Source organism: Ursus arctos, unplaced genomic scaffold (genome assembly GCF_023065955.2).
Source record: "Ursus arctos isolate Adak ecotype North America unplaced genomic scaffold, UrsArc2.0 scaffold_24, whole genome shotgun sequence".
NCBI classification, from domain to species: Eukaryota; Metazoa; Chordata; class Mammalia; order Carnivora; family Ursidae; genus Ursus; species Ursus arctos.
Window position 1 is genome coordinate 2,821,504 of NW_026622919.1, and position 12,218 is coordinate 2,833,721.

Sequence of the window (12,218 nt, forward strand, 5' to 3'; positions counted from 1 at the left end):
CCTGACAGGCCAGGTGAGCTGGGGCAAGTCACCTGGCTGCTTGGACCTGGCGGAGCCAGAGGGACCTGCCTCCACGGTGGGCCAAGCCCAGTGCCAGTCTGCAGAAGCCCGCAATGGACATCAGGCTCATGGGAACCTGGACGGGAGGAAACCCTATGGTGGGAAAAGGGGCCAGCAAAGTGGTGGGATTGGGAGAGCTGGGGCTGTATGTTCTCGAGGACATGTGTGCACATGAGTGGGGGGCTGTGGGTGGTGTGAGAAGGTTTGCACTTGAGGGTTTCATAGCCTTTCCTCCCTCCCCCTCCTCCCTTCCCTCCAACCCTTCCTTCTTTCCTTCCCTTTCCTCCCTTCCTTCCCCCCACTCCTCCTCTTTTCCTCCCTTCCCTCCTTCCCTCCACCCCCTCCTCCTTTCCTCCTTCCTTCCCTCCACCGCCTCCTTCCTTCCCTCCCCTATTCCTACCCCCTCCTCCCTTCCCTCCCATGTCTCACCTTCCTCCCTTCCTTCCCTCCCCTTCCTCCTCACCCTTCTCCCCTTTCTCTCCTTCTCTGGCCCCTGAGAAGCAGCTCTCTGCTGGTGGCATTAGTGACCAGCCTCAGAGGCCAGCAGGGCCCGGCCCAAAGGTGAACCAGACTGGGCAGGAGTCTGGGAGCCCCGCCACTTCACGGGGCCCACCGCTGGGCCACACGGCCTCCCTCTGCTCCTTAGCTTCTCTCCCCCATTCCCTGGACTGGAAACTCGAGCCGGTGGCCCCAGCACCCCCCCCCCCCCGCCCCCGCCTGCCCTGGTTCTTCTCCTTTCAGTCTCTTTGCTGGACATAAAAGCAGATGGATGGGCAGAGCGTGATATTAGTGCCAGAACCTAATTTCACAGCATTTTCGTGCAATACTCCGTAAAACCGAACACACTGGCTGCCGTGCAAATCCACCGCAAAGGCCGGGGAGTGTCCAGATTCCAGGGTGGGTGCTGAGGAACCCGCACTGTGGGCTCTGGGGGTGTCCTGGGGGGCTCAGCCCAGGATCACAGGGAAGCAGAGCCTGACAGGCAGGATCTCGATTTCTTGGGGAGGGTGGTGTAGCCCCCAGGCAGGATGGACAGCCCAGCTCCCAGGACCAGCCTCCAAGGGGCCTCGTGAAGCACCTGTCAGGATGGTCTGTGCAGACGGAGGAGAGGGAAGACTGGCTCATGGCATTCTCCTGGGCTGGAGGTTAGCTGCCTTGTGCTTGCGTGCGTGTGGGTGCCGAGTAGGGTTCTAGGGCATCCCTCCTGGGGCAGGTAGAGTGGGGTACGGAACAGGGTTTGGCCAAAGGGTATGGGATGCCATCACTGCATGCGCCTCACCCCCTGAGAGGAGAGCTTTGCAGGGAGAAGAGGCATGGCCCCTGAAGACCTTGGGTTTCTGCTGTCTCCCCACAGCATCCAAGTGGAGGGGGTGCAGCAGGGAGCCCCCCCTCCCCGCGCTGGCAGGTGGGAATGAGGAAGGAGGGAAGGTAGGGCTGGGCCAGGTCCCCCAGGGCGAAGTTGGCTGGTGCCCCATGGACATTTCCCACTAGCAGCCGGGCCAGCACCCCTGTCCAGCCCAGTTCAGCCCAGGGAAGAGCCCCGTGGTCATGCCATGGGAGCCCCAGGCAGGAGGGCAGACGTGCTTTGCCTACGCCATGCTCTGGTAGGGTGTCAGACTCAGAGATGGGCCCCCTCTGTGGGACAGGAGGACAAAGCATCATGTGGGACTGGGAGACACCCCCATCAGCGGGTTGGGGGTGCCGCCCCGATTGGAGATCACGTTGGCAGCTCCTCCCTGCCCCTGTTCTCCTTCCCTTCACTCCCTGTCCCATCGTGTTAGCTTCTTGCTTTGCCTTTCTGTTCCTTGCTTGCGTTATGAAATATGCATAGACATAGAAGAGTAAATAATAAATAAGCACGATGTGCCTGTGGACCCAGCACTGGCCCCGAGGCACAGGCGGGTGTCCTGGCTTCCGCCCCCTGCCCCTCCTGGCTCTACTCCCTGTCCCCAAAAGGGAACTCTGTCCTGTGTTTTGAAGTGTTCATTCCCTTGCTTTTCTTTATGGTTGTAGCTACTCTGTGTCTACGCCAAACGGTGCATGATTTCCTTGTATATTTCTGAACTTTATTTGAATAGACTCACACTGTATTTTCTTTTGCACCTTTTTCCCTTTTTTAAACTCTATGTTGTTTTTTCTGAGCTTCATGCATGCGAAACGTGGTTCGTTTCTTTTCCGTGCTGGGTAGAATTCCAGCGTGGGAATGCACCAAACCCCCACCCTTCAGTTGTTGGATATGTGTTTAAGGATGTCAGGCTGCATTTTTATAAACATTGGGTTCTGGCCAATTGACCGCTGAGGGTGCTGGGCAGAAGCCCCAGATTTGGAGGCAATCCCTAGTTCTCTGCTTTTCTGCTGTTGCAGAAACAAGCCTTCTCCCTCCCAGCATAGCTGCTCTTTGCAGTCAAGGCGCCCATGAGAGCCTGCTTCCCTGGCCTGCAGGGGTTCCCACTGTTTCCCCTCAGGAGCAGCTAGCTGGTGACATCAGCAAGAGTCACCCTGATGGAATGGTCTGTTCCTCTAGGACCTGATCCTTTCTTCCTGCCGGGGAAGTTTGTGTGCAGGTGGGGTGAGTCTCTGGTCTGCCTGCCACTGTTATGGCATGATTTCTGCCTCTATCCCCAAGGCTAGGCACAGGAAAGCTACACTGAAGGACTTGATGGATTTGCTTGTTCATGGAAGGCAACCAACTTACCCCGACCTGCCTGGAACTGTTCTGAGTTTTCTGCAACTCAGAAAACCTCTCTGGGGTGCTGGGCCAGCTACGATGGTTGGTTATGCCATGTTCACATCATCGTAATGCAATAGAGGCAGCACCTCATCCATCCATCCATCCACCATCCATCCATCCATCCATCCATCCATCCACTTACCCGTCCATCCATCCATCCATCCATCCATCCATCCATCCATCCATCCAACCGTCCATCCACTTATCCATCCATCCATCCATCCATCCATCCATCCATCCATCCATCCATCCACTTATCCATCCATCCATCCATCCATCCATCCATCCATCCATCCACTTACCCATCCATCCATCCATCCATCCATCCATCCACTTACCCGTCCATCCATCCATCCATCCACCATCCGTCCATCCACTTACCTGTCCATCTATCCATCCATCCACCATCTGGCCATCCATCCACTTAACCATCCATCCATCATCCATCCATCCATCCATCCATCCATCCATCCATCCATCCAACAAATGTTTCTTTGGTGACCACTGTGTGTTAACAAGACCTTCAAGTATTTCATTGACTTGCTTTAACTCTTACAGGTTGGCTCCCCTTCCCTGGTCCCAGCTACCAGAGCCCCACCACCCACAGCCAGGGTGAGTCTGGCAATTCTGTCCCACAACTGTGTGGAGCCAGTGATAGGGTTACCCATACAGGGAGATGTGAAGCCACATTTTCACCAGCAGAAGAGCTGAGTGTACATCCCATTCCTGGGTGTTAATTGGGACCCTGTAGTTTTGTGGTTTGCTCCTTTTACAGAGTGTGGGTTGCTGCCATCTCAGAAGAGCTGTGCAGCGATGGTCAGCAATCATACCAGGGCCACAGGAGTCGCAGAGAGGGAGCATCTTGTCTCGGCCACATTAGGCTGCTGGAGGAAGACCCTGGTTCCTTGTCCCTGACCTTGGGGGCCTGGGGTGGGGCCAGCATGTCAAAGCCTTAGCAGCAGGCAGGGGAGGTTCATTCCCTTGTGGAGCCCGGGGCCCATGAACCTGGCCCTTCTGTGCATGACTGGGAGAAAGCCTTAGGGATGGGGAGTCACCTTTGATTCAAAGGCACAACTTCACTTATTCATTTATTTGTAAGTCCTTCATTGAGCAGCTCTTGTGTGCCAGGAACCATGCCAAGGGCTTGTACAGGGGACATGGGACCTCAGGAGGTGGCCCACATGCAGGGTGTTTGCATTCCAGATGAGGCCACGGGACACACATCGCTGTATGCTGACTGAGCCAGGACCAGAGCAGGCTGTCCTGAAACAGAAGGTTCAGAGGTGGGAGCGGAGGGCTGGCTGGTCAGGAGAGCCAGGGAGGCTTCGTGGGAAGTGGGACATAGACGGGGGAGAGAGTTTGGGTTGCTGTTTAGCAGACATTCATAGTCTCTCTCCTGCTGTGGGCAGAGAAAGAAAAGTGTTTTCCTCTCCCCATCGATGCTGAGGTAGATCAGGTGGCTTGTGCTGGGCAGTGGGGTGACTGTGGGGAACGCGTGTGCAGAGCGCATGCTTGGGTCCTGTGCTCTTGAGAGCCATGAGCAGGGCCCCACCAGCCCAGGCTTTGGATAGATATGCGGGGAGCAGACCTGGGCCCAACCCACAGCCCGGAGTCAAGCTCAAGCAATACACAGCCTGAGACGGGCTGCCCTGCCGAGCCCATCTGTAACCAGCAGAGGAGCTCCGTCCGCAGACATGTCGGAGTGAGGGCAGATTCTGTAAGCCGCTGACTTCGGGGGTGGTTTGTTATGCAGCTTGATGTGGGCAGTAGCTGACGGGTGCACTGGCTCTAGAAGAGGCTGGGTGTTGGGGAAGTGAGGTTGGGTGAGGGATGAGGCTGTCCTAAGTGTTGGGGAGGAGAGGACTATGTGGGGGTGCACAAGTAAGAAGACAGAACTCTGAGTGTGGTTGGCAGGGAGGCTGGAGAGAGTTTGAGGTGGGGGGAAGGGGAGTTGGAAAAGCACGTTGGAAGCAGGCTTTACAGACTGGTGGTGGTCTCAGAGAAGATCCCCTACCGCAGGGCATAGTCCTTCTCCCCGTTATCATGACCTCTGTATCCAAGCTTGCTCCTGAATTGCCATAGAACTTGGGGAAAAGGTATTTCCTCTGGCTGATTACAGGTGCCCACTGCTCCCGGCCAGAACACCTGGACACGTCAGTGAGGGGCTCGATCCCCAGAGGGGTATTCTGAGCAGGTCCAGGCTCTGGGCTTTAACTTGGTCCTGGGGCCTCGGCCCTCAGCTCCCCTACAGGGGCCCCATCCAAATGGTCTCTTAGGACCCTCCTTCCCAGATGCTGCAGCCAAAGAGTTGTGAACACAGACGCAGGTGCCAGGATCAATGAGTTGCCTGGAGGGAAGCAGGATGGGCTTGGAAGTCTGGATGCATAGCCTGGAACCCGTGATGGTCTGGAGAAGAGCCACGGATGCAGCTGGTACATGGCCCCATGCTCATGGTACAGCTCAGAGGGCGGCTTGAAGGCAGGGGACCAGGGAGGAGGGGAGGACAGGGGGCCGAGGAGGGCAGGGGGCTGGGCAGGAGGAGAGGACCGGGGACTGGGGAGGAGGAGAGGACAGGGGACCCGGCAGGAGGAGAAGATCAATCCAACCTGAGCCCCATGAATCCAACAAAAGCGACAACCAACACAGTAAAGTTTCCAAATATAAACAGCGCACATCCCCATCATGTGAATTAGGGCTCGTTAGCGGTGAACAACCCCGGGAAGCCTGAGGAGGCAGCCTGGGTGGAGGACGTCTCCCGGAACCTTCTGTCTGCCCCTGGCTGCTCAAGCCTGCGCCCATCTGCTGGGACCCCGGGGCTGCCCGGCCTGCACACATGCCCCACACACCCCTCCCTCGGGGTCGTACTGCTCTGGCGGCTTGGTGTCTGTGGGCGCGGGGGTCTAAGGCATGAGGCGCCGCACAGCATGAAATCCATGTGTAGTCTGCGGCGCGCCGGTGACAGGCGGTGATGGATTGAGGAGCCGCGAGCTGCTGGCAGCTGCCAGTCCCGGGTCACAGCGGGCGGGTAACCCGAGCCCCTCGCCACGCTCGCATCACCAGGTGAGGCAGGATCCATTCGCGGGGGAAAGAGGATGTAGCTCCTTTCTGCCCTGCCCACTTAGGTAGTAGCCACAAGATAACTCCGCTTAGAGCAAAACCAAACAAGACATCAGTGTGGGCCTGACGCGCTGCCTTTTAATTCTCCTTACCATTATTTGCACCGCTAAACTTGGGATGATCCGAGGCGCCTTCCCAAAGGTTTTGGGCAGCCCGGAAGCTGCCGATAATTGCCATCCCGGGGTGGGTCCCTCCAGGAGGTGTGACCAGAGGGTCCAGGTGGAGCTTGGTTGTGTCTGGTCTCAGGACAAGGAGAGAATTTTGCCAAGCTCTGGTTTTCAAGCCCATCAGGTGGGAGGATGGGGAGGAGGAGGGAGAGAGGACCAGCCAGAAGGGTCCCTGCTGGAGAGGGTGCTGCTGATGCCTGGCCAGATCTGCCAGCTTGCAGTGGCCCCCTCTCTGGAGCACCGCCCCCCAAGTGACCAGCCGGCGACAGGCGGTGCAAAGGGCTGGCCCCAGGCTGAGGTCCCCTCCTGCCACTCCCCTGCCCCAAGTGTGCCCTCCCTCTGCCTTTTCTGGGGGCCCTCACGGTAGTCACCCACCAGGAATCCCCAGGTCGGGCGCTCCTTCTAGGGCACCCACTGAAGACAGCTGCAGGGACCTCAATTAGACATCCTGTAATTGTGAAGATTTCCAAGATGCATGCAGATGTCAGCCCCCCAACAGGTAATGGGTGGGCCGTTTCTAAGGGTGAGGGGTAATGGCCACAGTGGGTGTTCTGCACGTTCCAGCTCATGCTGGGGGGTTTGCACTCTCCACCCCCTTTCACCTCTCACCTGCCAGCCACCTTCCCTTTCCCACTGCCTCCCCTGTGGAGCTCACGCTCCTCAAAGAGACAGCTTACCCAGCTCCCACAGTCGTGGTGTGGAGTCAAATCCCCATAAAAAGTCCCCCTGCGAGAGTGTATGTACAGGTGTGTGTGCGTGTGTATGTCTGTGTTGGTGCATGTAGACGCATGTGCACTCGTGTATGCACACACGTCTGTAAATGTACACCAGTGCACACACGCACACAAGTAGTGTATGTCTACGTGCACACATGTGCACACGTACTCGCGCACTTCTGTGTGTATATCTGCGTGCATGTGCACGCATACATACGTGCCCCTGTATTTCTGTATGTTCATGCACACACGTCTGTGCATATGCATATCTGTGTGCATGTGCAGACTTGCGTGCATGTGTGTATGTATACGTGCACACGTACAACTGTCCGTGCGTGTGTGTGCATGTGTGTGTGCTTGTACATACATGTGCACATCTCTGTGTGGCATGTGCGTATGTGTGTGTGCACAGCCCTGTGTATATACGCTTGCCCATCTCTGTGTGTGCGTGCATCCATGGGGGTGTGCATGACTCTCTGGGTGTGCACACGTGTGTGCAGCTGCACAAGCCAGTCCCCTGGGGCTCTGCTGATCCTGGGGTGGGGGGGATACGCCCTCCCACCTTCAGGTCTCAGCTCCACCGTCCTCTGCTCACTCCTCCCGACCACTTGCAGATGCTGACGGGTCTCCCCCATGGTCTGTCACCTCCTATCATAGCATCTGGTTTTCTCTTCGTAGGGCTCAGAGGCACCTGCGGTGACATTAGGACTTTTATTCTGATGTGCTCTGTGTCTCCCCAAGGGCTGGTGTTGTTCCCAGTGGGAAGCCCAGTGACTGAGCAAGGCCTGGCTCTCAAGGTTCGAGCTGTCCATGGGCTTCCTCCTTGGCCGTAGTGGGAATTTGGACCCTGTCTCTGACCTGTGTGGCTGTCAGTCTTTTGTGTTCTTTGGGCCTGGTGACCAGGGCCAGGCCTCTTCCGTATGTAGAGGATGCACTCCGGCCCATGAGCGTCCTTGGAAACAGCTGTCTGGGCGCCACTGAGACAGAAGCAATTTCCAGGCGCCCAGTGTGGCTGGCCCAGCTGTCTCACCAGCAAATGTTTTCATGAGTGTCCGTTTTATTCCTGGGGGGTGGCGGTGGCTGAGAGGGCACGGCTCTGGGGCTGGCCAGGAGAAGGCAGCCTGCGGGCGTGAGCTGGGCCTTGGTCCCCGGGGGAAGGCCTGCTCCGTCACAGCCTGCCTGCTGTCCCTCTAGGTGGGCTGAGAGGGCAGCGAACGTGCTGGAAGCAGCCAGGTCCTGCGGCAGAGAGCTGGAGAGGAATAGTTGTCCTTCCCCACTCTTCCTGCCAGGAGGACTTCCAGGAGCCGACTGCCCCAGCTCCTGGGATAAACGAACATCCCGAGGGTCTGGTCTCCAAGGGGAAGGAGCTCAGGAGTGCCCGTGGAAGAATCCTTTGCCTCTCCCCGCTGCTAACAGATTTCGGTCAGTGCGGCAAGACAATGGGGTGTGTATGCGCCGGTGTGTGCGTGTGTCCAGGGCTCCAGGGACTGAAGTGGCGCCTGGGGGCTGGTGCATCTGTGGGTATCTGGAGCCAGGGGGCCGAGCAGCTGGGGCTGGACAGCCTGGACGCCTCCCCTGCCCACCCGGCCCTCTTTCCGTCCACAGCTCCGCCTTCAGTCCTCGTCACCCCCCAAGCATTTCAATTTGCAGAGCTGGCTGGACACGTCACATAGCAAGTGGCCGGCGCGGTGAGTTCTTATTGTGACCTTCGCCCCGGAAGGAGGCCGCTTTGATTTGAAGCTGCGTTGAACTGTGTGTCAGCTGAGACCGGCCTTTTCACTCCCAGCGAAGAGATTAAAATCCTTCAATGCCTTCTGGTGAAAGGAACAGTGCCTCTTTATCCCTAAAATGCAAGTCAGCAAGGAGTACCCTGCCCAGGGCCCCTTTGGGTTGGAGGAAGGCTGCCTGCCCCCGCGACCTAACCCCATCGATTTCCCCAATCTGCACCTGGTGAGATGTGGGCGGTGATCAGTATCCACGCAGTCCTGCGAGTGAATGCGGACGAAGTCGGAGGCAGGGAGCCACGGGCCGGGGACACCGGCACACGAGCCAGCCCTGCTAGCCATGGGAGAGCCCACCCGTCCGGCCAGAGCTGTACCCCAGAGGCAGGATGGTGATGAGCAATAGTCAGCCACACGCGGATCCCAGGACCCCAGTGGGCGTCAGGTGAATGGGAAAGATAATTCACACGGGCACGGCTTGACCCCAGCTCACCTTGCGTCCGGTGTCTCTAGCAGCTGCCCGCTGGAGGGCTCTTGCGTTGGGCTTCACCTTCAGTCTGCTCCGGCCATGGAGACGCTCAGCCTTGTTACCCACTGGCTCTGTTTGGCTTGTAGTCTCATTGAACCCAGACCTCGGCAGCCGATTCATGCTTGTTGAATGACTGAGTGTATTTCTGGTGGAGCTGTCCTGTCCCCTCTCACTGTGTCTGGTCACTATTTGAGCTTTTCTGTCCCTCGTCCCTTGGCCCAGGACTTCTGTGTGGGGCATGTGCCTGGATACTTCCACTCTTGGAAATCCTCCTACACATCCTTCAGAACCCTACTCAAATGTCATCTCTTCCAGGAAGCCTTCCATCGCCTTCAGCTAGAAGTGGTCCTTCCCTCCCTGAGCTCAGGCTGTGCGCTTAGCGGTCTCAGAGGTGACGATGATGGCTGCTGCTTTTTTGTTCTCGCTGGATAGTGCAGTGTGTCATGGCAGGCTGTCCTTGGCCTTATCTGGGGATCTTTGTGGGAGGAAGCTGGATTTCGAACGTCCCGTCATCTCTGTGCCTTGGCTAGAAATGCTGCCACGTCACCACTTTGAAGCTAAGTCTCAGATCCGACCTCTTTTTTTTCGGGTGTCTGGTGCCGGGCCTTTGCCGGCTGCCAGCCCCTTAACCGTGGGTGCTTTCCATCTTGTCTGGACTCCAGTGGCCAGTAGGACCGTTGGTACGGCTCTTCCCCTGCCGCTAGCCATGCTCCCTGCTGCTGCTAAGGTGATAGACTTAGGGAGGGAATCTGCTGGGCTCCCTCTCCTGCTCACGCCCAGCCCCTGGTGGCCCTGGCTGCCCAGCACAGCTGGCGGGTCCCCGTCTCCTGCCATCTGCTGGTCTGCCACGCCCCACAGTACTGGCCCCTCACGTGCCTCCTCGTGCCTCTGCATCTTTGCTCACCTGTGCCCTCGGCCTGGCGTGTCTGCTCCATGTGTCTGCACCTGGCCTGCCTTTGAGACCGACCTGAGGGATCACCCAGGAGCCCTGAGCCTCCGGGGGGCTGTGTGTCCGGACCTCACCTCACCCCCCGGGTGGTTAGTCCCTTTTGAACTCATCAGCATCCGAGGCCAAAGGCTGTGTTTTGTCCCTCTCTGGACCGCCAGCCCCTGACCCAACCTTTGCTGAGCCCACTGCGGGAGGCTGAGCAAGACCACCCTCCAGTGGCCCAATACAGGGCTAGGTCGCGGGCTGGCCTTGTCCGTGACAGGCAGGCATGACCGTGGCCCACACCACGGGGGTGTTCTCCGCCAGGGCCGACGCCTCCCCCTGAAACCGACACTTATCCTCACTTAGCCAGGCCGGAGGCCACCCCCGGAGCGTGGCTGTGTGTGGGGATGGACACGCAGTCCTCAAATGCCACAGTCAACACACTGCCTGCTTATTTCTGCTCACGACGTCCAGCTGGCATCTCCCCTGGGAGGGACTCAGCTGGCTGTGGAGGCGACGTGGGTGCAGTCCATCAGGGTGTGGCCACCTCAGTCTGAAAGTGAAAGCACATTCTTCCAATCCTCTCCCTTTGGCCAGAACCAGACATCTGTCCCCCTCCCCCCCGCATGCTGTGGGGGTGCGGTGGGAAGGGCAGGCCCTGCTGGACGCCCGGCTCCGGGGCCAGCTCACTGTCTCTGCCATGGGACTTCGGGCTTGGCTGGGACAGTACGTGACAGCTCTGTGGCCCCCATTTCCCGACTTTCGAAGTGAGCACAATAAAGCTATCGTGGGGATTAATGTCCTACCATCGGGCAAATGGCTCTCATGAGGCCGCGCACCAAGTGTGTATTTGCCCTTGGTGGCCACTCGGCATCCCACGGTGGCAGAAGCGCCTGGAAGCGGTGTCCGTGACAGCTCAGAACACTGCCCTGTGCAGCCGGAGCCCCCATCCCTCCTCCCACAGAGAGCTCCCTTTGATTTCTACCCCTGGAACCCAGGGTCAAAAGCCAGAAAAATCCGCTGATGCCATGCCTCGCACGCGGCACGCAGCCCAGGGCCCCGCACGTGGCTTCACCAGAGCCGAAAGGGGTGGCACCCAATTTATAGTTGAGCAAAGAGAGGCCCAAGGACTTGCGGTGATCCCACCCCCTTTCCGGCTTCCAGGCCCTCCCTCTGGGCTCCGGTCCAGGCGCCCTTCTCAGTGAAGAGGCCTCCTCCCCCAGCTCACAGCAAGTGTCAGCAGGATGACAGTCTGTGCAGAAGATGTCCCACGCGCTCCTGTGGCAGAAGCTAGCGGGACACAGCGGAAAACTCAATAAAAGGAGATGTGAGAATGCGGATGGTGCCTCGGGACGCGAAACAAGTCCTGGGTTTCCTTGTTGATTAAAGAGATTAAGCAGGGGCGCCTGGGTGGCTCAGATGTTTAAGCGTCTGCCTTTGGCTCAGGTCATAATCTCAGGGTCCTGGGACTGAGCCCCACGTTGCGCTCCCTGCTCAGTGGGGAGCCTGCTTCTCCCTCTCCCTCTGCCTGCTGCTCCCCCTGCTCGTGCTCTGTCTTTCAAATGAATAAATAAAATTTTAAAAAGACAGAGAGAGTAAAGCAGAGACCGGGGGGCTTGCAGAGTCCTGTCTCCCCTGACCTTCCCCCGGAAGACACAGATGACTACATTTGCATGCTAGATGGAGAAGTGTGACTATTCCCCACAGCAGCCAAAGGGTGGAAGAAGCCACGTGTCCATGGACGGATGCATAAACACAGGGGAACAGCCACACGGCGGAATATGACCCAGCCTTGAAAAGGAAGCGAATTCTGACACCTGCTACGACGTGAATGGACCTTGAGATTATCATGTGGAGTGAAGGATTCCAATCGCAAAAGGACAAATATTTAAGATTCCACTGACACGAGATCCCTAGACTCGTAGGTTCATAGAGACAGAAAATAGGATGGGGGGTGCCCAGGGCTGGGGAGGCGGGAGAGGGGTTCGTGTTTAAAGGACACAGAGTTTCGCTTTGGGATGACGAGGACGTGGGTGGACGGTGGTGGGACTGCTCGACGACGTGAACGTACTCGGTGCCAGTGAGCTGTGCACTCATACACGGTTAAAATGCAAAATTTTATGTTATGTGTATTTTACTACAATTAAAAAAAAAAAAAAAAAAGCAGCGTGAGTGTTTCTGTCGGCTTCCAAGTCTGTCTTAGGCTTTCTTTGACCCTGGCCGCGATGTTTCTGGCAGCCCCAGGA

General features: G+C 57.7%; 1 long non-coding RNA gene across 1 annotated transcript; it reads left to right on the forward strand.

The window, feature by feature from the left end:
* Positions 1-5,407: 5,407 nt before the first annotated feature.
* Positions 5,408-8,600, forward strand: LOC130544753 (uncharacterized). The gene is made up of 2 exons (XR_008961298.1): positions 5,408-8,213; positions 8,397-8,600. It is a non-coding gene; the product is annotated as an uncharacterized LOC130544753 (long non-coding RNA).
* Positions 8,601-12,218: the final 3,618 nt, after the last annotated feature.